Below are 25,242 nucleotides of genomic sequence, written 5' to 3'. Positions count from 1 at the left end.
GACGCTTGCGGTGGGGAGGACGATGGGGAAGGTGACAGTCACCTCCCGCCCGCGCAGGGCACTTCACCCAGATCCCCATGGAATCCTCACGCCAGGCCCAGGTGGCTGTCCTCATCCAAGCTGAGGCCCAGAGAGGGGCGGTCACTCGCTGAGACCCACAGCGTGTAGGTGGTGGGGCTGGGTTTCCCCCAGGCTGCCTCACAGTCCAAACGATGGAGTATGATTTGCCAGAAAGAGAAATGAGGTCTGAATTCGTGCTACAACGTGGATAAGCCTTGAAAACACCATGCTGAGTAAGAAGCCAGACACAAAGGCTGCGTTTCATACGATCCCATTTATGTGAACCAGCCAGAACTGGCAGAGCCAGGAGACAGGAAGAGGGCAGGGCAGGGCGGGGTGTGACTGCTAAGGGGCACAGGGTTTCTTTTAGGAGAGATGAACGTGTTCTAAAATTAGGCAGTGATGACGGTTGCACAGCTCTGTGAACAGACTAAAAACCACTGAAATTGGACATGTTACATGAGTGAATTGTATGCTCTGTGAGTTATCTCAAGAAAGCTGTTTTAAAATCAAAGCAGACCCAGAACTGAGGCGCCTTCTGAAGAGCACGCACCGCCCCGGCTCCTAGGGACAACGGGCCAGCGGAGGGCGGAGGGTGGAGGGTGGAGGGCGGAGGGCGGAGGGTGGAGGGTGGAGGGCGGAGGGCGGAGGGCGGGGTCCGAGCCCCCTCGGGCAGGCCGCCGTGGGTCTGGAGGCTCGGGGAAGGCAGGTCAGTGCGGCCGGGCTGTCCGGAGAGGCAGGCATGTAGGAGGAAGACCTAAAATAACTCTCAGAACCTGAAACTCCGGGCAGAAGTTGAGGGTGGTGTGGTCACGGCGAATGGGGAACTGAACTGCTTGCGGAGGGAAAGGAGAAGTTTTATTTGGGGGACGTCAGGGTGAGGCGGTGGAGGTGGCAAAGAAAGGGTTCTCACGTGGAAACTCATGTTTCCAGCGCACTTTTGTGGAAGGAGCCCGAGAGAGGAGAGGGAGCAGTTCCATCCCCAGATCAGAGACCAAGGCCTGGGGCAGGCGGAGAGCCCAGCGTGGGGGTCTCCCACCGTCCGCTGCTGCCCTTGGAGGGGCCCTGCAGACCCCTGGGCCCACCGGGCTCCTCCTGGCCTCTGAGTTCCATCAGGCCCTGAAAGAACGGAGCACGAGGGGGGCCCACCGTTCCCCATTGACAAAGGGGGTGGGGAGAGGCTCCGTGCAGGATGTCAAGGGCACACAGTAGGTGCTGTGACCACTGACGGGCTCTGAGGGGTACGGCCGCCTCCCCTTCGGGGCAGCGGGCTCAGAGCCGCCCTGGCAGTTGACGTGGGTTTGTGGGGAGGGGCCTGAGGGGAGGCTCATGGGCTGGGGCAGTCCCCTGGGGGGGGTCGTCATGGGACGGCAGCACCCAGCTCCAGGGGCCCGGAGGTCTCGAAGGGAAGGTGAGGACAGAGGCAGGAGGGGCGTGGACACGCTGCCCCTGTCTAGCTCAGGCGCAGGAGAGATGCTCTGGAAGTCGGTGGACACGAGGCTGTGACCGGCAGAGGCCAGGATGGGGAGCAAGACGGAGGGAAACTGAGAGCAGGAGAGGGGAGTAGGGGAGAAGGGTCCCAGGGACGTTCGGGGTCCCCTCTTTCCTCCCAGCTGCTTGGAAAAGGGATGGAGAGAAAATGGGGAGAGGGAAACGCTGGTGTCCAGGACCCTGGTGGGGAAAGGCTGGATCTTTGTTTAAAAAGACCAGTCAAGGGACTTCCCTGGTGGTTCAATGGTTAAGCCTTTGCCTTCCACTGCGGGGGGTACAGGTTTGATCCCTGGTCAGGGAACTAGGATCCCACATGTTTTGTGGCCAAAAAACCAAAAAACATAAAACAGAAGCAATATTGTAACAAATTCAATAAAGACTTTAAAAAATTAAAATAAAATAAAAAGACCAGTCAAGTTCCCGTGAAGATGAGTCCGTTGGCCCCCCGGAGGGATAGGGGCCTGCAGACATCACAGCAGACCCTTCGGGTCCCCGTCCCAGCTCCCACCGCCTGAGCTCAGGAGGCCCTGCAGACAGGGCGGGAGAGCAGTGATTTCCCAGCCCGGGTTTTGGACAGTGCGGTCTCCCCCTCCTCCTCCAAGTTCAGAGAGGAGGCCCACTTGTGAAGTGGCCCCATGGGGCCGTGGCCGGGCGGATGGACCTCGGGCACAGAGGTTTTTTGAAAACAGCAGAGACGTTGTGAAATCAGAAGCCAGAAAGTCCTGGTTTGGGAAGGAGCTTCAGAGGTGGGGACTGGACCCCCCATCCTGGGTGTAACCAGAAGTCTGCCGACTGGGGCTTCTACAGCAGCCTTGCTTTCTTTTTTTTTTTGTGGTACGTGAGCCTCTCACTGTTGTGGCCCCTCCCGCTGCAGAGCACAGGCTCCGGACGCACAGGCTCAGCAGCCATGGCTCACGGGCCCAGCCACTCCACGGCATGTGGGATCCTCCCGGGCCGGGGCACGAACCTGTGTCCCCTGCATCGGCAGGCGGACTCCCAACCACTGCGCCACCAGGGAAGCCCCGCCTTGCTTTCTGTATAAGAAGGGGCTGGGCCAGGTTTTGTCCCCTGCACCTTCTCTTTTCCTCTTTCTTCCTGCTTGGGAGGCAGATGTGATGCCTGGAAGTGACACAGCCACTTTGCAGCTAGGAAGCCACAAGTAAGAGGAGGTAGGATAGAAAGAGTAAAATAGCCTGTGTCCCGGATGGCTGCACCAGCCTCCACGACCTGCCTCTGAGTTTTTGTTACATGGACAAAGACAAACAAACCCTGTTCTACTGCTGTTAGGTTTTCTGCTATTTGCAGCTAAACACAATCCTTTTGGAGACAGAGTTCGAATCCTTCATGGATGGGGTTGCCAGATTGAGGAAATAAAAATACAGATGCTCAGTTAAATTTCAATTTCAGATAAGCAGTGAATAATTTTCAGCACGAGTGTGTCCCAGGCAGTATTTGGGACATACTTATACTAAAATATTGTTTATCTGAAATTTGAACTTTCATGGATGAAGTAACAGAACCCAGAGAGGTTACACATCTTGTCCGAGGTCTCGTCCTGAGCAAGCGGTGGAGCACAGGCTGTGTCCTCCTGCTCTGGGGCCTCTAGGGCTTCCTAAAACCTGCCGTAATGATGCGCAAAGGAGACTCAGAAAAGCCGTGTGACTCACCGCCCAGGACAAAGCGATCCGAGCTAAGAGTGGTCCAAAGACGAGAGTCGTGCAGAAAGCGACGGTCAGTGGTGGAAGCTTCTGCCCCAGTTGGAGGCCGTCGTGACATTTTAATTCCATTTGCCAAAAGTACCAGCCGGGGATGGGGGACAGTAGCTCCCCATGGACAGTGTGCGACCACCGGCCAGGACTGGCCCCAGGAGCACTGTGCTGTGAAGGATGCTGAGGCCTCCTCTGCGCTCAGCAGAAAGGCGCAGCGATTGATTAGCCACGCCTGCCACAAGTTGCGAGGGGTGCAGGCTCCTGGGTGACCCACAGCCAGGCCAGCCAGTGGGCCAATCACCCAAAGGTCCACATGAAAGGACTGCGACATGTCCAGGTTCCCAGGACCCACGTTTCAGGGGTGGCATTCACTGGGTCCTGAGGAGCGTCGTTACCCTCAGCATCTCCTTCGGTCCTGGGGGCGCTTGGCACCCCCCAGTGCAGGCGTCTGCAGAGCCTGATGTTACAAGAGGAAGCACGGCCCCTGCCCCAGCCCCTGGCAACCCCGAATCTGCTGTCCATCGCTGTGGAGTGGCCTCTTGTGGACCTTTCGTATGAGTGGCGTCGTATAATACATGGCCTTCTGTGTCCGGCTTCTTTCACTGAGTATGTTTTCAGGGCTCATCCAAGCTTCTAGCCACTCAGCCATTCCCCAGATTCTCTCTTGGCTGACGTTTCTCCAGCACCTGATGTGCCATGCTCTGTTCTGGGGGGGAACGACCAGGCAAATCACAGACCCTGGAGAGAACAGCCTCCTGATGATCCAGAAGGTAGAGCTCGGGCCCCATGGGCAGGGAGCCGGCGGGAGGTGAGGCGGGGGCGGCAGCAGGACTGGGGTCGAGGCCCGGCCCCTGCACTGAGGTTGGAGGGGTCCCCATCTCTCACCGTGAGGGGGGCAGTTGGCTTGCAGCAGTACCTGCAGAAAGAAGAGGGGTTCTGTCTTCCAACGAAAGAGAACCAAGAGCCTTCCGGCCCCCCAAGCCCTGGCCGGTGCGGCGGGCAGGCTGCTCTGGTCTGTGGCCAGGGTCTTCCCAACGGGCACGTGCCCAAGACTCTGCAGGTACTTGGGCAAGAGAGCTTGAAGGAATCCTGGGGTCCTCACCTTCCAGATCGTTCCAGCAGGAAACAAGGCCTGTGGTCCGCCCGTTCTTCTCTCCTCACCTTTCCTGACCCTCCTTCTCTCCTGCAGGCTGAACCCATCCCCGTGCTTTGCCTCAGGGTATAAAGACCCAGCGAGTCTCCGGGCCTCCCCTGCCTTCGTCTGATGGAAACACCTGTCCCAAATGAGTCACAAGGCAGAGGGCCACCCATGTCCTCGTGTCCAGCCAGGCTGCCAAGGTCAGTGGGCCTCCCGGGACATGCCTGGATGTCTTTCTATTGATGCTGATTGGGTCCCAAATGCTGTAAGTTAGGTGTTGACTTGCAGGAAACAGACAAGTTGCAGACCATTTCTGCTCAGTAGAGAAGGTTGTGCTTCACGACTGTGTTTAGGGGTCTCGGGGCGGTGTTCTCTCTTTTTGGGATGGAAAATTGCTGTGTCCTTCCTTGAGTCGCCTTTGCCACCTGGCTGGCTACCTCAGCAACGAGGGAAACATGTCTCTGACATGTGCTTGCTACACTTTCATAGAAGAATCATGCTTATGGCTTTTTGAGAGGTTTGCTTTAACTTACCTTCCTGCCTTCCTGCTTTCTTTCTTTTCTCTCTGTCCATCTATTCATCCACCCACCCACACCCATCCATCTGCCATCCATCCATTTACACCAAAAGTGGAATTCCACAGTGACACAGTTGTGTCATTACTAACGTGCTTCTTTGAATTACAGCCGACAATGTCAGTCTGCGCCCTGACAAGTTGGTTTTGTGGCAACATTTCCACTAGCCAAGGTGCTAAACCTGCAGCCTCAGGGTTGTCATGAAAATAGGTCCCAAGCACGTGTGCAGCATAAAATATACGATACGGTAGACCACTGGACCTTTGACTGTTTAAACCATAATGTTTAGATGTTTTGAACTGGCCCATCAGCACCATCACCCACAGTCCTATGTCCCCCATTGGTTTAGAAGGATATTTGTGAACCCATATACAGGCCCCTGTGTCCCTGTCCATTAAAGTAAAAGGCTTTTGCTTTAGTTTCCCAGGCCTGCCCAAGCCTCAAAAGCCTGGCTCAAGAGTGAATGATTACAGGGACTTCCCTGGTGGCGCAGTAGTTAAGAATCCGCCTGCCAATGCAGGGGGCACGGGTTCGATCCCTGGTCTGGGAGGACCCCATGTGCCGTGGAGCAACTCAGCCCGTGCGACATGGCTGCTGAGCCTGCGCTCTAGAGCCCGTGAGCACAACTACTGAAGCCCATGCACCTAAAGCCCGTGCCCCACAAGAGAAACCACCACAATGAGAAGCCCGCACACCACAACAAAGAGTAGCGCCTGCTCGCTGCAACTAGAGAAAGCCCATGTGCAGCAACGAAGACCCAATGCAGCCAAAAATAAATAAATAAATAAATAAATTTTTAAAAAAGAGTGAATGATTAAAAAATGTGAAGATGTTGAAAGAAAGAATACTTGTTGGGCCAGGAAATTGGTTACAGTTTAGACTCTAAACCAGCCACAGAGCAGAATCACTGAACTCCCAGTCCCCTGAAAGATCTGGATAAAGGCCTGATGCACATTCCTAAGTTGTTTTTACAGGAAGCCGACCCCCACGAGGTGAAAACTGATGACCGCAAGCACATAGACCCCAGACCGGTTGAAACCAGAAGGTTGGTGATGCTCGAAATTTCACCCTGATGCCAACCAACGCAAGAACTGTGCACGAGCTACTCAGACACCCTGCATCCCCCTCCCTCACACGACCTTTAAAACCCCTTCCCTGAAAGCCATCGGGGAGTTCGGGTCTTTTGAACATGAGCTGCCCATTCTCCTTGCTTGGCACCTGTAATAAACGCTGCACTTTCCTTCATCACAGCGCAGTATCAGGAGATCAGCTCTGCTGCACACGGGCAAGCAGACCCAAGTTCAGTTCAGTAACATTTGCAGCGTGATGCCCACCAGGGGCTCAAGGCCTGTTTCCTACCAAGCAGGGAGGGTGCCTGCAGGGTGGGGAGTCTGTGAAACTGGCGTGTGCCTCTGTGCACTGCTCACTCCGAATGTCTCATGGGGGTGTTAAGGTCAGCCCTTCTTGTGGCCAGCTAACTGTCACCTTCCAAAACTTCTCTACTAGCCCTGGGCCCCTGTTATCCACCAAAAAACAGCAGCCCAGGGTCGGGTATGACTGAGCCCAGTAAGGCCGCTTTGTAAGAAATATCACCTTAAAGGGGGTTTGATTTTTCAAAAAAATTTTAGGGGACATGCCAGCCAAAAGTAATAAAAATCCCCTGAGCCACTGGCATCCAGCACAGGGCAGGCCCGTTTCCCACCAGCCACGGTGTCGGGGCTGCAGGAGCTCTCCCTCCAGGGAACAGGGAGAGCTCGGTGACACGCCACTATTATTACAGCACCCCCCGCCAGGCCCCCACTGCCCCCCTGGGCCCCAATCCGGCTGCTCTGACCCCATCCTGCCCGCACCAGCCCAGCTGCCCGCCCTCTGCAGCCAGTGCCACCTGTCACATGTTCCTGGCCTCGCTGAGGAGTGGACGGGGATGTGTGCTCAGCAGCTCAGTCTCCTGACCCCTCCGGGACAGGGCAAGGCCCCCTCTGTGCAGTGCTGGGGTGGGGGGACCGGGGGCGGGGGTGGAGGCTCAGGCAGCCAACAGGCAGGCACAAAAGTCCCCTCAGCCACCTCTTCCTTCTAGCATCGTGGAGGGGCTGCTGAGAGCCCCGTTTCTGGCTTTCTGGAGAGGAGTGGGGTTTCCCAGCTTGGAGGCCTCCGGCCCGCTGGCCCACACACGCCAGGACTTTCCACCACCCAGGCCTCACGTCAAAGGTCTTTCTCAACGGGAGCCAGGTGGGGTCTCCTTGCGGTCCTACCCTCCCACTGCCTGGGCTTGTGGGGACTCATGGGGCCGCAGGGCAACGCAGGCAGCGCCTGCACGGATCCAGTGTTATCTGTCATCGTGGAGAGAAAACAGAAAATTGCAAAAGATGCACAGAACGTGATACTCCTATGTAACAATTTAAAACAGAAAATCGCAATGTATCTGGGAAAGACACACACAGATAAAACAGTCCTTTGGACATTTCCACAGGTGGGCAGCTCCCAGTGTTGACATGTGACACCGTCCGCATTTTACAGATGATGACACGGGTCCAAGTTTGGGGACCTCGCAGGGCACCCTGAGCTGGGTCCAGGCCCAGCAGCCTGGCTTTCAGTGATTTCTGATCCCGTCCTGCTGCTGCAGCATGGGCAGGGGGGCAGCCTCCGGGGGTGGGGGGCACTGGATCTATAACAATTCCTTTTTAAAAAGAAGTGGTGATCGGGGAGCAGGCTCTGGAGCGAAGCTTCAGCTTGCTCGCCTGGCTTGGGATGGGGCTTTCCTGGCGTGGGCGAATTCTTTCACGATTTAAATGAAAGGTGGGCCAGGAGACAACGGGATGCTAGGAGCAGGTGGCGCATCGGAGGCCCAGCTGTGGGCAACGACCAGACCTGTCCCTTCTGTCTCCTGTTTCCTGTGGGCTCAGCAGCCCGTCCAGTAGGAAATGGACATGAGCCGCAGGCGAAGTGTTTCATATTCTGGCAGCCAGGGCAACTGGCTTTAATGCTATGTTCTGGTAAATCTGATCTATCTGGAATGTCATCATCTTCACATGTATTCAAGTTAAAGATTACTCAGGTATTTCGCATCCTGCTTTTGCCCAAAGACTTTGAAATCCCGCGCCAGGGTGGCTCAGGCTGGGCGGGCAGCCCCGGGGCAGGCAGAGCCTCGGGGCCGCTGGGCCTCTTCGGTGCTGAGGGTGAGGGGCAGGTGGTGACCTGAGGCCCAGGGAAGCACGTCGTCGTCGTGGTGACGCGTGAGAAGCGCAGTCTGGACCTCGGGCATTTGCCTGAAGGAGAGGCAGCTCGGCGGGGCAGGGCTTCAGGACCGGGTCCAGCTGTCTCTGGGTCCCCACGGGAGGGAGGGAAGCACCTGGCAGTTTCAGTTTCCACAGGAAGCCGCCTGCTCCCATCTCCCCTCGAGCCAGCTGTGCTCTCTGCCCTGAAGCTCCGGGTGGCAGCCCCCACCCGGAGAGCCCCCCAGGTGGGGACAGCCCCTTGCGCTGCAGACTAGGAAGCCCCGGTTGAGGGGCCAGGGCCAAGCAGAGCCTCTCGACCGGCCTCCTGAGCCCCAGAGGACTTCGGGGGTGGGGTGGGTGCGGTACACCTGGGAGCCATGAATGGGAACGATACTGTTCTGACTTGCATTTTTTGTCACCTGCTTTTAGGATGTCGGGTCCTGACCCTGGGTCTAGAAAACGCTGTGGTGGTGGAGGGGTGGGAACGAGTCTGATGTCTATGTGTCCATCTATCCAGGGCTGGGGGTACATCAAGGCAATACCCCCCCTCCTGAGAAACAGGAAGGGAGAGGCAGGGGCCGGGTGCCCTGAGCCTCCAGGGAGAGGATGTCTCCTGTCCTGAGGCAGGAGTGGGTGTGCGGCCAGCAGTGGGGGCTGGCGGCGGCAGGCAGAGTCCTGGGGAGGTAGGCCCAGGGACCCCTCGGCAAACTGTGACCTCTCTGAGCTCCAGGGTCTAGGTGTTGGGGTCCCGTGTCCGGGCCGGCCACTCTGCTCAGAGCGAGGCTGGAACCTTAGATCTTTTCTCTTAATAAGAGGACCCGGCTGTGGGAAGACCCCCGCCACCCCAGCCCCGGAGCTCAGCAGAGGGGACCCGTTTCCGAGGAGGCCCCATCAAGTTGGCCTGAGGTGCGAGGGTCCCAGCAGCCCTCCTGTCTTCCCTCCCACCACGCTGCCCCCTCCCAGACCCTGTGAGGTCGGGGCTTTCCACACACTCAAAATGCACCCCAATTTGGGAGGGAAGTCGGAAGCGCTGGGAGCCCGAGGGCGGGTGAATCCCCAGTTCCTTCCACGGGGCTCCCTCTTCACCCCTGCGAGGAGCCTTGGCCGGGGAGGGGGTGCAGGCAGGGGGTCGCAGCCAGGATCCGAGGAGGGGGCGAGAAAGGCGGGCCTGGACCTGGGGAGGGCCAGGTAGGTGACGGGGTCCTCCCCCACCATCCTCCAGCCTCTCGGGGGCTGGCTGCCACCCCCACGTCACAGACGAGGAGACAGGCCTGCTGGGTCCCGGGGTGAGTGATGGAGCTGGCTTCCAGCCTAGCCCTCCCCTCCCGGCCATGATCTGGTCCAACCGGCTGCCCTTGCCACGAGCAAAGTGAGATTGGGGAAGCCAGGCTACGCAGACCCCTCCTGTCCCTCTCGGGTCTCCTGGCCCTGCACCTCATGTCCCTCCCCTGCAGCGTCTGTGAAGCTCCACAGGCCCAGGGAAGGGACACGGCCAGCGTGAGGGCCAGGCCCTCGGGTTCCCCCTCTGCCCAGGCCGGGGGCAGCTTGGACACTGGCCATGTCTCTAGGGCGAGGACTGGCCACCTGCAATGCCTCACCCTCTGCCCTCTGACGTGTGCGCCTTCGTACCCCGGCCCCTCTAGGCTGTGAGCCCTACGGAGCAGGTGGCCCGACGCCGCTTCCTCTCAGGAAGGGACCTGTTTCTGCACCCGTGGAGTGAAAGCCGCACCCAGAAGCCACACCCTTCTCAAGACCTCGGCAGCACGGACCGGGCCCTCAGAAGGCCCGAGTGCTTCAACATGGGGTATTAACCTGGGGCAGGCCCGGCCCACTATTCCAAAGGTTTCAGAGCAGCAGGCAGCGCAGGGCTTTGCCCCGAGGGCCAGGCCTGGCGGCGGCTCTGCGGGCATCAGCTGGGGCAGCGCTCGATCCAGGTGTCAGCTGGGGCACCAGACAGCACCTGCCTTGGGCTCCCTAGTGCAGAGCCAGCAGACCCACTGTAGGCTCTGAGAGGGTTCAGCCAAGGGTCTGGGCTGCTGGGTGCAGCTCCCACATGGGGAGTGATGGGAGGGGTCCCTTTCCTGAGGCCGCACCTCAACTGCGTTTCCTCCCAGGGAGGGCGCTGGGCAGACCGGGAGGCTCCAGCTCTGCTAGTGACTTGCTGTGTGACCTTGGGCAGGTTTCTTGACCCCTCTGATTTGTCTTCATCTGTACAGCCAGGCCAATGATGCCTTCGAAGGGTTACGAAGGGCACGAAGCCGTGCCCAGGGCCAGGAAGGCATCTGGAATGGAGTGGCCCGTCCCCTCTGCCCCCTTGTCCAAGGCCTGCAGCCTGTTCTTAGGGAACAACCTCGGAGGACCCTCCTGTGCCCCGACTGTCGCTGCCCCAGGGGCTGCGTCCGAGGTCATGGCCTACTCGGGGAGCCTCTGCTGCCCAAGGAGCAGGCCTCCTGTGCACTACCCACTCGTCACCCAAGGATTGCCCAGCTCCTGGCAGTGCCACCTGAGCCCTCCCGCCTGAAGCAGAGGGGCCACCTGCCGGCTCAGGAGCTGGGGGAGGGGTGTGTGCATGCCCAGGCCCCTGACCCAGGCCCCAGGGCCAGGTAGGTGAGGGTACAAATGCCCCACCAGGGTCCTGTGGCCAAGTGGGCGCTGGGACAGGGGGCAGGAAAAGGGGGCTGTTCCTCCATGCCTGGGACGGAGGACTGTCAGCAGGTCAGTGTTTCCAAGGGACGGAACCCACTGGGATGGCGGGAGGTGCTTGCCCCTTCCTCCAGTCAGCATCAGCCTCTGGCCCGCTGGCCCTTCCCAGCCCCCTCCCTGGTCCTTTCCCGGAAGTGCTGTTTAGGGTGGGGAGCAAGCGGGCTATGGACCAGGGAGCTGTCACCAGACCCCAAACCTGCCAGCACCCTGATCTTGGATGGCCAGCCTCCTCATCTGCAAGATATAAATGTCTGCTCTTTATAAGCCACCCCACCTGGGGTGTCCTGTGACTGCAGCCTGTGGCCTTGGCAGTCACATCCCCTCTCTGGGCCCTGTGTCCCCCTGTAGAGGACACGGTGAGAGAAGATGGGAGGGCAGGTGGTCTGGTACCCTCCATGCCTCAGGCTGCAGGGGAGGGGACCCTGGTGCCCATGGAGAGGCCCTCGGGCTGGGGGGTGCTGAGAGGGGCTGCTAGGCCCGGGTCCAACTCTGAGCCCCGGCCCTGCTTGCTGTGTGACCCCTGGCAGTTTGCCCCCACCTCTGGGCCTCAGGTCCTGTCTGACAGTGGCTGTGATGGCACTTCTAGAATCTGGAGACCAACGCAGCCGCTGCCCACAGCCCGTGCTGGTCAGCAGGCTTGCTGTGTGTGGGGTGGTCAAGTCACCTGGACACGGGACGCATTCACGTCCCAGCGCTGGGCACCACGGCAGCACCGCTCTGGGCGCTGAGAGCGCCACAGCAAGCAGGCGGAGGAGCCAGCACGCCTGGGGGGATGGATGATGAAGAGGTACGTAACCCTGAGCCACCCCCTTGTCGGAGGGAATAATAAATGAAGGAGAAAACAGCAGGAGAGGAGGACTGGCGCACGTGTGCGGGGGGGAGGGCAGGGTAACGGAGCAAAGACTTGAAGGGAGGCACGGGAAGGGGGGAGGAGTGCACAGGGAGGGAACAGCGCTGGGGCTGGAGGTGCCTGGGGTTTTGGTGGGGCGGCCAGGTGCCGGCTGGAGGGCAGGGCGGGGGGGCGAGGGACAGGACGCGGGGCGGGGGAAGCCCCCCCACCCCGGGCATGCACACAGGTGACAGGTGATCTCACTTGCCTTTTCTTGGGCTCACTCTTGCAAACGGCGGAATGACAAAGTGACTCCCCAGAGCTCCACGAAAAGAGCCTGTCAACGCCCCACCCCGCCCCCAGAAGACCTTTGGATGGGGTCCCCACAGAGGCCACCTCCATCCTGGGCTGCACTCTGACGGTCACCGCCCAGCCCAGGGTGTTTGCCGGCCCTGGCTGTGCCAGTGTGACCTAGGTGGGGTTTAACGATGAGAATTTCATTGGCACCACTGCAGCGTCACCTCTGGCCCCGTCAGGAGTCCAGGCCCCTCTTTGCCCTGGCCTCTCCCTCCTCCACTGCAGTCACGGAAGTGAAGGTGTGAGAGGTTAGCACCAGTGCCTTTCTTCTCAGTCAAGACGCTTCAAGAAGTGAAAGTCTCTGCCTTCTCCCACCGCCCCCGCAGGACCACTTCCTTCAGGAAGCTGGCCTGGATTGCACCCTGTCCCCTGCGCATCACCCCGCCCTGTGGCTGTCTTCTGAGGCTCAGTTTTGCTGTCTGATGGGTGGGGAGGACACGGGTGGCCGGTGTCCTCCTGCTGGCTGCCCCCAGAAGTCTAGCCCCACAGGCTTGTGCGACAGGGACAGCGTGGAAACTGCGGTCTCAGGGAAAGAATGCTCCACGTTTACCCCGGGGCAGGGGGGTTAGGGAGCCCCCCTCTTCCCAGGGCCTGGGGTGGAGTGGAATCCTCTGGGTCCTGACACAGGACGTGGGGGGATGGGGACTAGGTCCAGAGCCTGCGTCTGCCCCAGAGCTGCACCCCTCCTCCTCTGCTCTGGGCCCTGGAGGCTGGCCCGGGACCGGTCAGGCCCAGGAGATGTGGGGTGCGGAAGGAAGACGTGGGTGTTTGTCCTGCCGTCCACTCTCCGGGGCTCAGCCCACTCCACTCGTCTCCTGGCCCCTCTCAGCTCCTTCCCCTTCTCCCCTCTCACCCCTCAGGTCAGGCTGTACCAGCCCCCAGACTTCTGTGCTGACCTGGCCGCTCTGTTTGACCTTTGTAAGTGGTTCCTCATCAAACAGTCCACACTCCGTTGCCCGGTGGTCCTGCTAGCAGTTTCCCGCCAGGACCAACTGATCTGGCAGGGTGTCCAGGGCCCGCTTTCCACCCAAGATGGGCCCCCACTCCATCGGCCCTGCAGGGTCAGTAGAGCCGGGTTCAGTCACACCTCTGCTCTATGCCTGCTGTGTGCCCCTCAGAACCTCGGTATCTTCCTCTGAGACGGCACTCACAGCAGCACGTGGGGCTCGGCAGCCCTGAGCCATGACCCTGACACAGGAGCCCCATGTGGTCAACAAGACGTGGGGACAGGCCTGAGGAGGGGGAGAAGGCCCTGCAGAGCGTGAGCAAAGCAGGAAAGGACTGCCGTCCTGAGTGGCGCGACGGTACAGAAGAAATCAAATGACAAGGCACTTGCAGTACTTTGCACAGAGACGCAGACGGATGGCCACCGTGGGGCTCTGCCCTCAGTCCCACATTGTAGAGAGGGGCTGTGGACTCTGCCGTCCTTGCACGCACATGCCAACCCCAGAAGCCCCGGGCCCTCCCTGTGTGAATTCCCAAGTGTCCATAGCTGACCGTCTCCCGACAGCCCTGAAAACATGTCCAGGGGCCTCGGCTGAATGAAAAACGGGGCCGTGGGCAGCTGGGAGACCATGTGGGCTTCTGATAACCTGGCTCCCCTCTTGCACCGCACGGCCCCGGAGGCACCACTGGGCCCCCTGGCAGCTGGAGGCCACGTGCCCAAGCCCTGGCCCTGGCTGTGACAGAGGTGGCTGGCTGCAGGCTGTGGGTACCTTCGCCCCAACCCTGCTGCCTGGAATGCAGATGGGACGGTCGGAGCTCTGGTCATCTGGAATGGTCACCCTAAATCCAAAGACAACTGTCCTTATGAGAAGAGGAGAGGCAGAGACACGGGGGAGAGACCATGGGAAGATGGGAACAGAAATTGGAAGGACGTGGCCGCCAGCCAAGGACACCTGGAGCCCCCTGGAGCTGGAAGAGGCAGGAAGGACCCTCCCCCAGAGCCTCTGGAGGGCGCCCAGCCCTGCGACCCCTCATTTCAGACTCTGGCCTCCACAGCTGGGAGGCAGTAGATTTCTGTTGCAAGTCACCTGGTTTGTGGTGGTTTGTTACAGCGGCCCCAGGAAATTAATACAACAGGGCAGGGCATTCCAGGCAGAGAAACTTCCAGAGAACAGCCTGTGGTCGGGGGGTGGGGTGGGGGGTGCAGCTGGAGGGGGAGGGAGGGCAAGCCCACTTGGTGACAGTGGTGACCTCTGAACTCCACCCCTTGGGACCAGGCGACCCAAGGCTCCCATGACAGTGCTCTCCATGGGATCTCGCCCAACACCCCCTAAGGCCTCAGCTGCCTCTGCTTGGACCCTCCGGTGATGGGACACTCCCTGTCTCCCTGGAAATCTGCCACCTGGGCCCCACCTCTCCCTCTTAGGTGACAATGAACAGGCCTGACTCAGTTTCTCCCCCGGGGTGGTCACGGGGCATTGCCCCCAACCTCCTTTGCCTGAGGCAGCCCGGCTGGTGTCCTGGTTCCCACCTCTCGTTTGCAGGAGCCCAGCTTCTAGTGCACACAATTGGCACCTAATAAACCTAAGGCCGCTCGGCATGCAGGATCTTAGTTCCCTGACCGAGGATGGAACCTGGGCCTCCTGCAGTGCAAGCACTGAGTCTTAACCACTGGACCGCCAGGAGGTCCGGCACCTAATAAATCTGAGTTCAGTGAACACTCAGCACTAAATAGCACTGTTCCTTCCCACCTGCTGTCAGTGGCCCCACCACACCGTGGGGTCCTGACGGATCCCCACCCCCTGCCATGGCCACACCAGCAGGCCTGTCATCCTCCCCACCCTCAGCCCCGCCCCACCTCCTGCTGAGCAGGAGGGCAGCCGCAGGGTTCACGCACATTTGTTCTCCAGAGAGACAGGCTCAGCTTTAAAAGATATTACTTACTGTTCTTTTTGTGGTTTGGGCGCTACTTAACATTTGGGGGCTCAAAGGTTTTCACGGGATCTTGGGAAGCCTGCAGGACGGAGCAGCACTGATCCACGGGCCTGTCCCTGGTCCCCAGGCGCCCCGGGCCCCCAGCCCCCATGGGCTCCCTCCAGCCCAGCTCCACTTGCCACTTCCCCTGGTGGTGATGTCTGGCACTGTAGAGCCCAGCACCTGCCCCCCTAAGGAGACCTGGGGAGCAGGACATGTGGCTGTGCTGATCACCTGGGGCAGGTGATTTAGAGACGATGGGCCGTGAGCTCCTAGAAGCCAGTGTCCCAGGGCTGGGACCCCCCGCGCCCAGGCAAGCCCCCAGTCAAATGCACGAGCCACTGCTTTCCCTCCTCCCAGCAAAGCCTCCCAAGTGAGAAGTGCCCCCAATGGGGCGGCTGGGATTCTGCATCCGAGGTCCACCCAGACCATCTTCTCCAAGGGCCCGCAGCCCGACCAACACCGCGGGAGACATCATGCGCACAGAGGGTACATCGCGTTTCCTGGCCTCAAACCCCTTTCACGGGCTGGCACTCCACCATCCAAACACAACAGCAGCCAGCAGTCTCATCTGCCTCCTCCCTCCCTCCCCCGCCTCTGAGAAGCTGCCCCTTGGCCCCTTCAGCGGGCAGGACAGGGCCTGACACATGAGGAAACTGAGGCCTACGTGAGGAGGGGCTGGCCCCAGGTGAGGAGGGGCGAGTGGTCCCAGAACAGTGGGGTCAGGCAGGGCTGCCCTGGGAAAGGAGGGGCAGCTGTGTGGTGCCCAGGTGGAGCGGGATGGGACTGGAGCCTCTGGCCAGCCCGAGGGCAGGGCGACCGTGGCCCAGGCCAGTGACTGGTGCCTCCCTGGCGATGTCTTTGAATCACCCACACTCAGGAGAAGCCAGCAGCGTGCTCGTTACTGTGTGGAGAGGCGGGCCTTGCACACCCGGGATTCTAGTCCTGGATGCGCTGAGTGCCTGGCAGAGCCTGTGTAGGAGCTGGCCCTCGGGGCCCTGGATGGGGCAGGGGGGGCCTGCGCAGGGGAGATGGGCTGTCTGGGGTCAGGGTGCCAGGGCGAGTGGCAGGGCGTGCTTGCGCTCCACAGTGAGACCTGGGACTCTGCTCCTGGGACCGTGGGCACGTGGCCATGGTTGGGGAGCCGGGCCACCTGCCTACAGCTCTGCAGGCCCCCGAATCCTGGGAGAGCCGGGCAGGCGACCTTGCAGCTGGGGTCGGGTGTCAGGGAGGGCTACGGCCTCCCGCGCCCCCCAGTCAGCAGCCCACGGGAGGTCCTCCCTATGCGACCACTTCTCCCTGGCACTGGCTCCACGGGGTGGGAGCCCTGGCAGGGGTGCTCCTCACTGGGGCCCGGAGCCAGGTCCTGGACCATCACTCTCTCCCGGGGCCCTGGGCCAGGCCCTCTCTATCTGGCCTCAGTTTCCTCATCCGACCTCCAACTCTTAGGGGCCCCCACCAGCGTGCACACCTTTTTCCTTTCTGACTCCGGGGCCCTGCTCCCTGAGGCCGACAGAGCCCACCCATCTTAGAGGGACTGAGCGGCCCCCGCCTCTAGCATCTGCCTCTGGGTGGGGCCTGCCCGCCGGCCTGGCACCTGCTGGGTCCTCCCCGGCCACCTGCCCCAGCTGTGCGGGCCTGTGCCCGGTGGGAGGCCGCGCTGACGGTGGGGGTGAGTCAACAGGGCCAGGCAGGCGGCAGCGTGGAGATGTCACAGCCTCGCCACCTGCGCGGGCCGCCCCTCCCCCTGCCCCATCCCCTTACCTGGGCCGCCCTTCCTGGGACCCCTAGGCGCTGAGCAGCTGGTGGGCGCCGTGAGCCCACTCTCCAGCACGGGGGACGCACGGGACATGGAGCTGGAGGTGGGTCCAGGAGACTGAATCCTGCTGCTGGCGGGAGCCGGGCCTGAGCACGGCCCTGGGTGTCCTTCCCGACCTCGTGAGCCCTGGAGGGACAGGCAGGGGCGTCAGCCAGCCTGGGCTTCTCCGAGCCGGAGGTCTCTGTCCCCCAGACCGCTCTGGGCCTTCTAGCAGCCGCTGCCCGCTGGCCTGGGGAAGGGGCGGGCGGCCGCGGGGGCTCATGTGATGCGGGGCGGGCCTGGGGACGCGCCGGTGGGGGAGGTCGCCTGCAGCCTGCAGCGAGGCAGCCAGCTGTGTCGCTGTCATAGTGTGGCCAGGCCAGGAAGAGCCGTGCAGCTGTGCCCACTGCTTCCTCAACAGGAACCATCTGGGCCCAGCCCTGCCTGGCTTTCCCTCACGGCCATTCCGTCCTGACTTTCCAACAACTTCCTCCTACCACCCGGCCGGTGACACCCCACCCACCCTGGGCCTGGCCCGCTGGGTGTGTGTCCTTGACCTGGGCAGGGGTGCAGCTCAGCAGCATGGGGGCAATGTCCATCCTGGCCAAGCCTCCAACTCCCACGCTGCCCAGCCCACCTGTCTCCCCTCTGGCCTGGCCCTGTCTTCAGCCTGGGGTGGTCTGGGGGTCTCCGCCGTCTCTTGCCCTCAGCCAGACTTCCCCCAGGGCCGCCTGCCCAGGGCCAACTGTTCAAGGGCATCGCCTGTAACCTTGAACCTGACCTCTGGGTTAGCCCTGGTCTGATCCTGGTCCTGCCGCTCTGGCCAGCTCCCCTCCACTCATGGCTTTCCCCTCGCGGCCTGGGGGTCCTGCCCCCCACCTACCCTGGAAGTACTGCCCGCCAGGCTAGGCAGGCAAACGCCCTGAGCTTGGCCTCCTGGCTGGGGGCTCCTCAGGGACCCTTCCCCCACTTCCCGATGGACTCCTTGGGGAACAGTGCCAACTCGGGCTCACGGGTAGAATTTGCTGGGGGGTTCAGGCTGCTCCCCACTCTGACGGACGCCAGAAACAAGGTCAAGGCCCCCTGTGACCACTCAGCCCGGAAGCGGGTGTCCCAGACCCCCCTCCCCACTCGGCACCCAGCACAGGGCAGGCGGGGCCCTTCAGTCACTCAAACGGCCACCTGGTGAGGGTGGTGACCGCCGTGGGAAGACCCCTTGAAGTGTGCCCGTCGCCCTCCACCGGCCTGGCGGTCAGTCCCTGGGGACCCCACCTCGGCTGCAGTCTCAGGACCTCAGACAGGCCAGAGGTGTGCAGCCCGCAGACCCGGGGCTGATGCACAGGTTTCTGTGCTATTCCGACAGAACTGAATTGGACTGCAGGTAATTCCTGCCCGCGGGGAGCAGTCCAAGCAGTGCAGAAGCCGCAGGGTAGCCAGTAAGAACCCCTCCTCTTTCCCCAAAGGCCACCGTCACAGCAGGTGGGCGCCCTTCTGCAGTCCTGGCAGGGACAGAGCCTGTCTGTTCCTGGAAGGGGCTGCCACGTGCATGTCCCCTCAGGGTGGACTGCCCCGGGGCCCCAGGGTTCAGGTGGAGGGGAGGGTCCCGGGAGCCAGGGTCCGGTCCCTGGCGTCACCACTGTCCTCGTGGCCCCTCCTGGCTTCCCCTGCTCTCAGTCAGGGTGGGATTCAGGGCCGCCCTGGCCAGTTTCCTCGGCGCGTGTGACGCCCTGATCACAGTGGTTCCAGCTCCCAGACCGTTCCCGGAGGAGACGCCGCGGGGGACGCCGGGCACGGCCCGCCTCGGGGTCGGCGGTACAGCTGTCACCCGCACTGGTGCTGGGGCTCCCGCCTCGCCCCGTTTGCCAGGCTGCAAGCGGTGGGGCCTCTCCGAACTGGGAAGCGAGAGGGTCTTGGGAAGGTACAGGCCCCTCCCCTGTGAAGGCAGCCCCCACCCCGGCTCTGGGCAGTCGTTCGGGGCGCTTGCACCTGCAGGGAGCACCCCAGATGGGACACTTCCACTTTCGTGACAAGGCGTCTCATCCTGCCTGGTTTTCTGACCAGAGGGGCTGACAGAGGTTGGGTTGAAAGAAAAGAAAGTTGCCCATGAGTGGGGAGCGGGGGCTGCCCGGCCCTTGGTGGCCACCTCGAGGGTGCTTGCCTGCTCCCCGCTCCCCCCAGGCCGGGCAGTTGGGGCTTGTGGGGAAGCAGACGTTGGCTGTGGCTTTCGGAGCTGGGCGGCCCGGGAGATAAGGAGCCGAGGAGGAAGTGGCTGCAGCAGGAGTGGATGCAGGAGGGGGTGGGGCTGCTCCCTCCAGAGGCCACCGCGGCCAGCACCCACCATTGGGCGGGGGGCAGGGGGCGAGGGACCTTCTCTCCTATGGGAGGCAGACATTCAACCAAAAAGCCCCCAATAGATGGGGCCATCAGGGGCCATCAGGGGAGGTGATTTGGAAGCTGTGTCTGAGGGACCAATTAAGAGCTGCCCCTGGGGAGGTGAAGGGAAGAGCATTCCAGGTAGAGGGGCCCTGAGGTGGTCACATTTCCAGGCTTTCAGGAGTCTGTAGGATGGCCAGAGAGCTGGAGGGAGGCTAGCGGGGGTCAATGGTGAGATGACACTGGGTGGAGGTGGGCAGGGAAGCCCATCAGGCTGGGTGTCTTATTTCCGCCTCCTCTCCTATCCTGTAGGAGCCCCCATGACTGCTGGGTGGATGGATGGATTGGAGGGTGAGTGGATAGGTGGATGGATGAATTGGAGGGTGGGTGGATGGATGGGAGTGTGGAGGGAGGGATGAGTGGATGGATGGATGGATGGATTAGTGGAAACATGATTCTATGCAAATCTCATGCCAGCCACCTTTAGAGAGGAGGTACTGGGACTCACAGGGGCGACAGTCCCAGTCACGAAGCCCCCCAAAGAGGGATATGAGTCACATGGCAGCCCCAGAGGAGGCCAGATGGGGAGATGTGGGCTACACGTGAGCCAAGACAGACCAGCACCCCCGGACCCAGTGCCTGGCAGGTGGCCAACCTCTGCTTCCAGGTCGAGTGAAGTATGGCCAGATGGTGGTGGTCGACAGGGATGGTGCAGGAAAACACCTGCCCCCATGGGCTCACTTGGGGCAGACAGGAGAAGCCAGCCCAGGGCTGGACACCCTGCCCGCCAAACCCCAGTCAGGGTGTCACTGAGCAAACAGAGCCACGGAGAAGGGCCACTTGCATCCTGGGTTGATGCCTGGGAATCCTGCACACGAGGCTGGGCTCTGGGGCAGTTGGCACCTTGCTGGCCGGAGAAGGGGAAGCCCTCAGCACCCTACTCCCCACCCGTGCACCACACACCCTCCAAGGAAGACAGACCAGCTTTCCTCAACCCCTGACCCCAGCTGTCTGGCTGGTTCAGGGGAGGTGGGTCACGGGGTCCAAGACCCTAAGTGGTCTGCCTTTAGAGACCCGGCCCGCTAAGGGCGCGCCCCAGGCCCAGCTTCTGGGAGCCGGGGGCCTGGCGTAGTGCCCTCGGGGGACCGGGGCTCTGTGGCCTGTGCCTGGGCAGCATGGGCCTTCCGAACCTGGAGGTGGGTGTGGAGTGGGCGGGGAGCCATGCCCACTCCTCTTCACTTGCTTGACGGGCAGGACGGGGGCTCTGGGCTGAGCCCAGTGAGGACAGAGTCTGAGGACAGAAACAGAGTGCTGGCAGTGACAGTGACGACAGCCAAGTCCCCTGACTCGGCGCTGAGACGTCTCCTCAGTCTGCACCTGAACTGAATACCTGTCACCGTCACCAAGAAGCTCCGAGAGGCTCAGCAGGCTGCCCACGTCACCAGCCGGCGCGCGGGGCCGGGGTGTGGGGCTGCGCTGGGTCCAGTCAGACCCGGAGTGGGGCTGGGGGAGCCGGGCGGGGTGGGCGAGGGTCCCGCTGCACCAAGGACCCAGCCCCTCACCGCCCACCCCTAGTCTCTTTGCTTCTTACCAGCCACCCCCTCCAGCGGCACCGGGCAAGGCTGTCCATTCCGAGGGATGGGAAACCCAGGCTCAGAAGGGAAGGGTGTCACCTCTGCGTGACCCCAACACTCCTGGGGACCTGCCCGCCTGCCGGCAGAGCGCGTCCTCTGGGTTGTGGGGAGCTGCCCACCCCGCTCCCTTGAGCAGCCAAGCTGCAAAGGGGAAGGCCCCTCCCCGAGGCCACTTTCCCTTTGAGGAGCCCCAGGTGGAGGGTGGGGTAGGCCCCGTCAGGTCCTGGTTTCTCTCTGACTCTGGGCTGAGGTTTCCCGCGTCCTGGGCACCCCCCACCGCGCCCCTCGAGCTGCCCACCTGCAGAGGAGCCACTGTCTACCCCGCATCTCAGCAATCAGCTCTAAATGCATTTCCTGTGAGCCCATGAGGCACGAGCCCAGTGGACCTAGGGCTGTGTTTGACCCAGAAAGAATAAAAAAGGAAAACCTCTCCACTGGGAACAGATGTCGTTTTTCCCTTTTTGCCCCCTTTTCTCCTCCCCCTCCTGCCCCTTGGGCACTGGCTCAAGGGGGAGAAGCTCTACTCATTCATGTTGTTTATTGCCTGTCCCTCCACTAGAAGGTCAGCTCTGTGGGCCAGGTTTTTTTCTTTTAAATAGACTCTGTTTTTTAGAGCCCCTGCCCCCTCACACTCACAGGCTCCCCGTATCACACCCCTACCAGGTGGTACCTTGATTACAACTGACGGACCCGCACCACCATCACTGAGTCCGCAGTCTACACCAGGGTCACTCTCGGTGGTGTACATTCCATGGCTGTGGACAAGTGTATAATGACCTGTAGCCACTATCGTGGTCTCATGCAGGGTAGTTTCACTGCCCTGAAAATCCTCTGTGCTCTGCCTGTTCATCCTCCCTCCCCCCAACCCCCGGCCACCACGGATCCTTTCACCGTCTCATAGTTTTGCCTTTCCCAGAATGTTTCAGAGCTGGAATCACACAGTCTGAAGCCTTTTCAGATTGGCTTCTTCACTTAGTAACTTGCATTTAAGGTTTCCCCATGCCTTTTCATGGCTTGACAGATCATTTCTTTTTAGTGCTGAGTAATATTCCACTGTCTATTTATTATGAAGCAGTCTATTTATCCACTCACCTTGAAGGACATCTTGGTTGCTTCCAAGTTTTGGCGATTGGGAATAAAGCTGCTGTAAACATCCACGTACATACAGGTTTGTGTGTCTGCAGTCCCAGCGTCTGTGGATCAGTCTCCTCTTCTTATAAGGACACCGGTCACACTGGCTCCGGGCCACCCCAGCAAACTCATCTTCAAATATAGTCACATTCTGGGATACTGGGGGTCAGGGCTTCAACCTACGAACTTTGTGGGGACACAATGCAGCCCATAATCCGTTCTTCGAGCCTTTAGGTGGAGCGCAGGCTGTGGACGCCTTGATTCTGGCCTCCCTGCCTCCGGAACTCGGAGAGGACACAGTTCTGCTGCTTTCAGTCTGCCGTCCACCGTAGCCTGTTGCACAGCCCGGGCAAGGCGTGGCCGCGTCACTGGTTATTCCCATCTCACAGACGGGAAGCCAGAGGCCAGTGGTCTGTGTGAGCTTCCCACTCAGCGGTCTGTGCTTTGCTCATGCACTTACTGAGCGCCTACTGGAGCTGGACGCTACTCTCTGTGCTGGGGAGCCGGGGCGAGTGAGGCCAGGTGCCGCCTTGCCGGTCTGAGGACACCGCGAGCCGAAGAGCAGCGAAACAACCCATGTTTTCCGCTATTTAGGTGCGCGGGAAGGCAGTCTCGCGAGAGGGCAATCTAGCAGGTGGGAAGTCTCGCGGGTGGGAAGTCTCGCTGGAAGGCAGTCTCGCGGGAGGGAAGTGGAGTGCCGCACTGGCTCTCGAGTAGGAGGTGCCTTTCCCGCGTCTCCTGTGGGAAGCGCTCTTGAGCAGAGCCACCTGCTAGTGTAAGGTCCTCGAGGCCGGCCGAGGCCGGAGCGCCCAGCAGGCCGGCCTTTCAGAACCCCGGGGTCCCTTCTGGGCTCCCTCCCAGGCCCGCCCTCCTTCATCCTGGCCTCTGGTAAGACTCGTCACCTCCCATGGAAGGCAAGACCCTCCCTACCCAGGCGACGCCGCCTCCCAGGTGGCGGGGACAGACTCCCAGGCTGGCTTGAGGCAAAAATATGGCGCATTGGGACGTATTTGGATGTAAATATTTTCAGCTGCAAGAGTAGTTGAGAGAGGAGGTCTTGTTCCCGGGCGTCTCTGCGGAAGCCGGGAATCTGGGCCATCTGGCGCCTCTTCAGCTGCCCCCCTTCCTCGCTCGGCGGGAGGGGGTGGGAAGGGGAGGCTCCACCTGGCCCCTGGGGGCGTCTGCGCCTCCCCAGCCTCACTTTCCCCATCCGCCCAGTGGGGGCGTGAGGGTGAGATGGGGGCCGAGGGACGCCCGGCGCCCCGGGAGCAGTCTGGTTACCTTTCCTCCCTCGTAGCTCTGACCCAGGCCACGGGAGGGGCCAGGTGTGGCCCCGCGGGTAAACCCCACGGCCTGTCAGGGGAGCAGGAGGGCTCGGCCGCCTCCCCGGACGCAGGGAGGACCCCGGGATTCCCGCTCCTCCCCCTACCAGACCAGCCTCCTCCCAGCAGAGCTCGAGGGCAGCCTGGGAGCCCGGGAGCAGTGTCAGGACTCAGCCTGGACCGGGGCTGTGGCTGGGGGCCTCCACTCACCACCTTTCACTGGGTCCTCAGCTCCCATCCAGGCCCCGATCAAGCCACCTCTGTGCTCCTGCGCAGTCTTTATGATGTCCCCTCCCCTAGAATGCCCACCACGTGCCTCCCCGACAGCCAGCTCAGCCCTCCTTTACTAGAGCTGTGGGGTCATGGGTGATGTGAGCTGGCAAAGCCCTCGGAGATGGCTCGGGGCAGTGGTTCCAGACTGGGGTGCACTGGAGGGGGCTCAGGGTTGGGAGGGAGGCTGCTGGGCCCCCTCCCGTTTCAAATGGGGAAGCAGAGGCCCAGTGGGGGTCGTTTCAGTACTGGCCCAAGGTCACCAGGCAGTGAGTGGCAGAGCCATCTTGGCCTCATCTTCAGGTTCTCTCTCTCCTCCACTGGCCTCTAAGCAGGGCTGGCCGTGGACCAGGTCCAGCCTGGGGGTTCATGGGTACTAAGCCTTGCATTTCCTGGGGATGCTTTCAGCTGCAAGTAGCAGGATGTCCAGCCAACAGTGGTTTAACAATCGCATTTATTTTCTGGAACTGGAGAAGGTGGTGCTGGATTAGGTGCCGTGAGTCGATGATGTCATCAGGGACCCCGGCTCTTCCCATCCTCATGCTCTGCCGTCCCCTGAGTGCTGGCTTGTTGTTTCTGGCTTGTTGCCTCATGGTTCCAAGATGGTTGCTGTAGCTGCAGCTATCACAGCTTGTGACCACTGCATTCAAAAAAAGGAAGAAAAGGAGCCAGGGAGGAAAATCTTTCCCAGAAATGTTCAGGCAGTTCTCCCCTTCCAGCTTCTTGGCTAAACTGTGGCTGTGCCTAGCTGCAAGGGAGGCTGGGAACATCCTGTGAGGTCCCTGCCTTTGGGAGGGGTTGAGCTGGCCATGTGCACCTGGTGGGGAGTGGCCAGGGCTCAGAGGAGGCAGGGGTTGCAGGACTGGGGAGGAGAGGGGGAGCCTCCCCAAGGCTGGGAGAGGGGTGGGTTTAGGAGAGAGGGGAGAAGGGCTGGCCTTGCTGGTGCTCAGCACCCAGACCCATAGGAGGCCAAGGGTGTGTCGGGGGGGCGACCCCAGGCTCCTGCCTCAGTGACAGTGCCCTGGGCCCTTCACAGTGGACCTGGGCGTGGACGACACAGCCTAGATTGGTGAGAGTGGGCTGAGGGGCCTGTCCTGGTGAGGGGCTGAGGGCTGCTCTGCTGGGACACAGACAAAGTATGAGTTGCTTCCTGTTTCCAGGGGCCGAGGCATGAGCTCACATCTACAGAGTGGAGGTGCTCTTCTCGTCCTGGGTGCACCCCCTGCCGGACAGGCGTTTCCCTCTGCCTGGCTGGACACCGCCTGCTGCTGGGCGCCCTCGGGAGCCCCTGCCCCTTCTCAGCGCAAAAGGGACCCTCAGCGATGCCTTCCTCCTGTTGCCTGCCACCTACTAAGAGCCCGAAAGAGGTTAGCTTTTAGTATTTGCCCTGAAAAGTCTCAACTTCTGCTTTTCAAATGAAGAGTCCCCTGATTCCTTTAGCTGCTAATTCACGCACCACATACTGATATTTGTGTTTATGGAGGGCAGGCGTCTGTCTCCTCACCAGTGTCCCCTGCCCCGGGAGCCGTGCCCGGCCTACAGTGGGTGCTCAGTAAGTACTGCTGCTCGCCGAATGAATGAGTGAAGGAGTACGTGAACTGCAGCCTCCCCTGTACCAGGCCCGGGAGGCCAGCGTGCACTCAGTCTGGTTACGTGTGTGTGTGTTTACCACGTGTGAGTCTTCCTTTCCAGCTGGACTGCAGCCCGTGGGCAGGGAC

The 25,242-nt window shown here is 61.1% G+C and overlaps 1 protein-coding gene across 2 annotated transcripts in view; it reads right to left on the bottom strand.

Moving 5' to 3' along the window:
- The window catches only part of CBFA2T3 (CBFA2/RUNX1 partner transcriptional co-repressor 3), an 85,932-nt gene extending 69,107 nt beyond the window's left edge, over positions 1-16,825 (bottom strand). For both annotated transcript variants that reach the window (XM_081216654.1, XM_081216656.1), the window contains exon 1: positions 16,761-16,825. The gene's annotated coding sequence lies outside the window, so the exon portion shown is untranslated. The remainder of the gene's footprint in view (positions 1-16,760) is intronic.
- Positions 16,826-25,242: the final 8,417 nt, after the last annotated feature.

Source organism: Mesoplodon bidens, assembly GCF_964165515.1.
Source record: "Mesoplodon bidens genome assembly, chromosome: 18".
Lineage (NCBI taxonomy): Eukaryota > Metazoa > Chordata > Mammalia > Artiodactyla > Ziphiidae > Mesoplodon > Mesoplodon bidens.
This window is presented reverse-complemented; position numbering and strand designations above follow the sequence as displayed.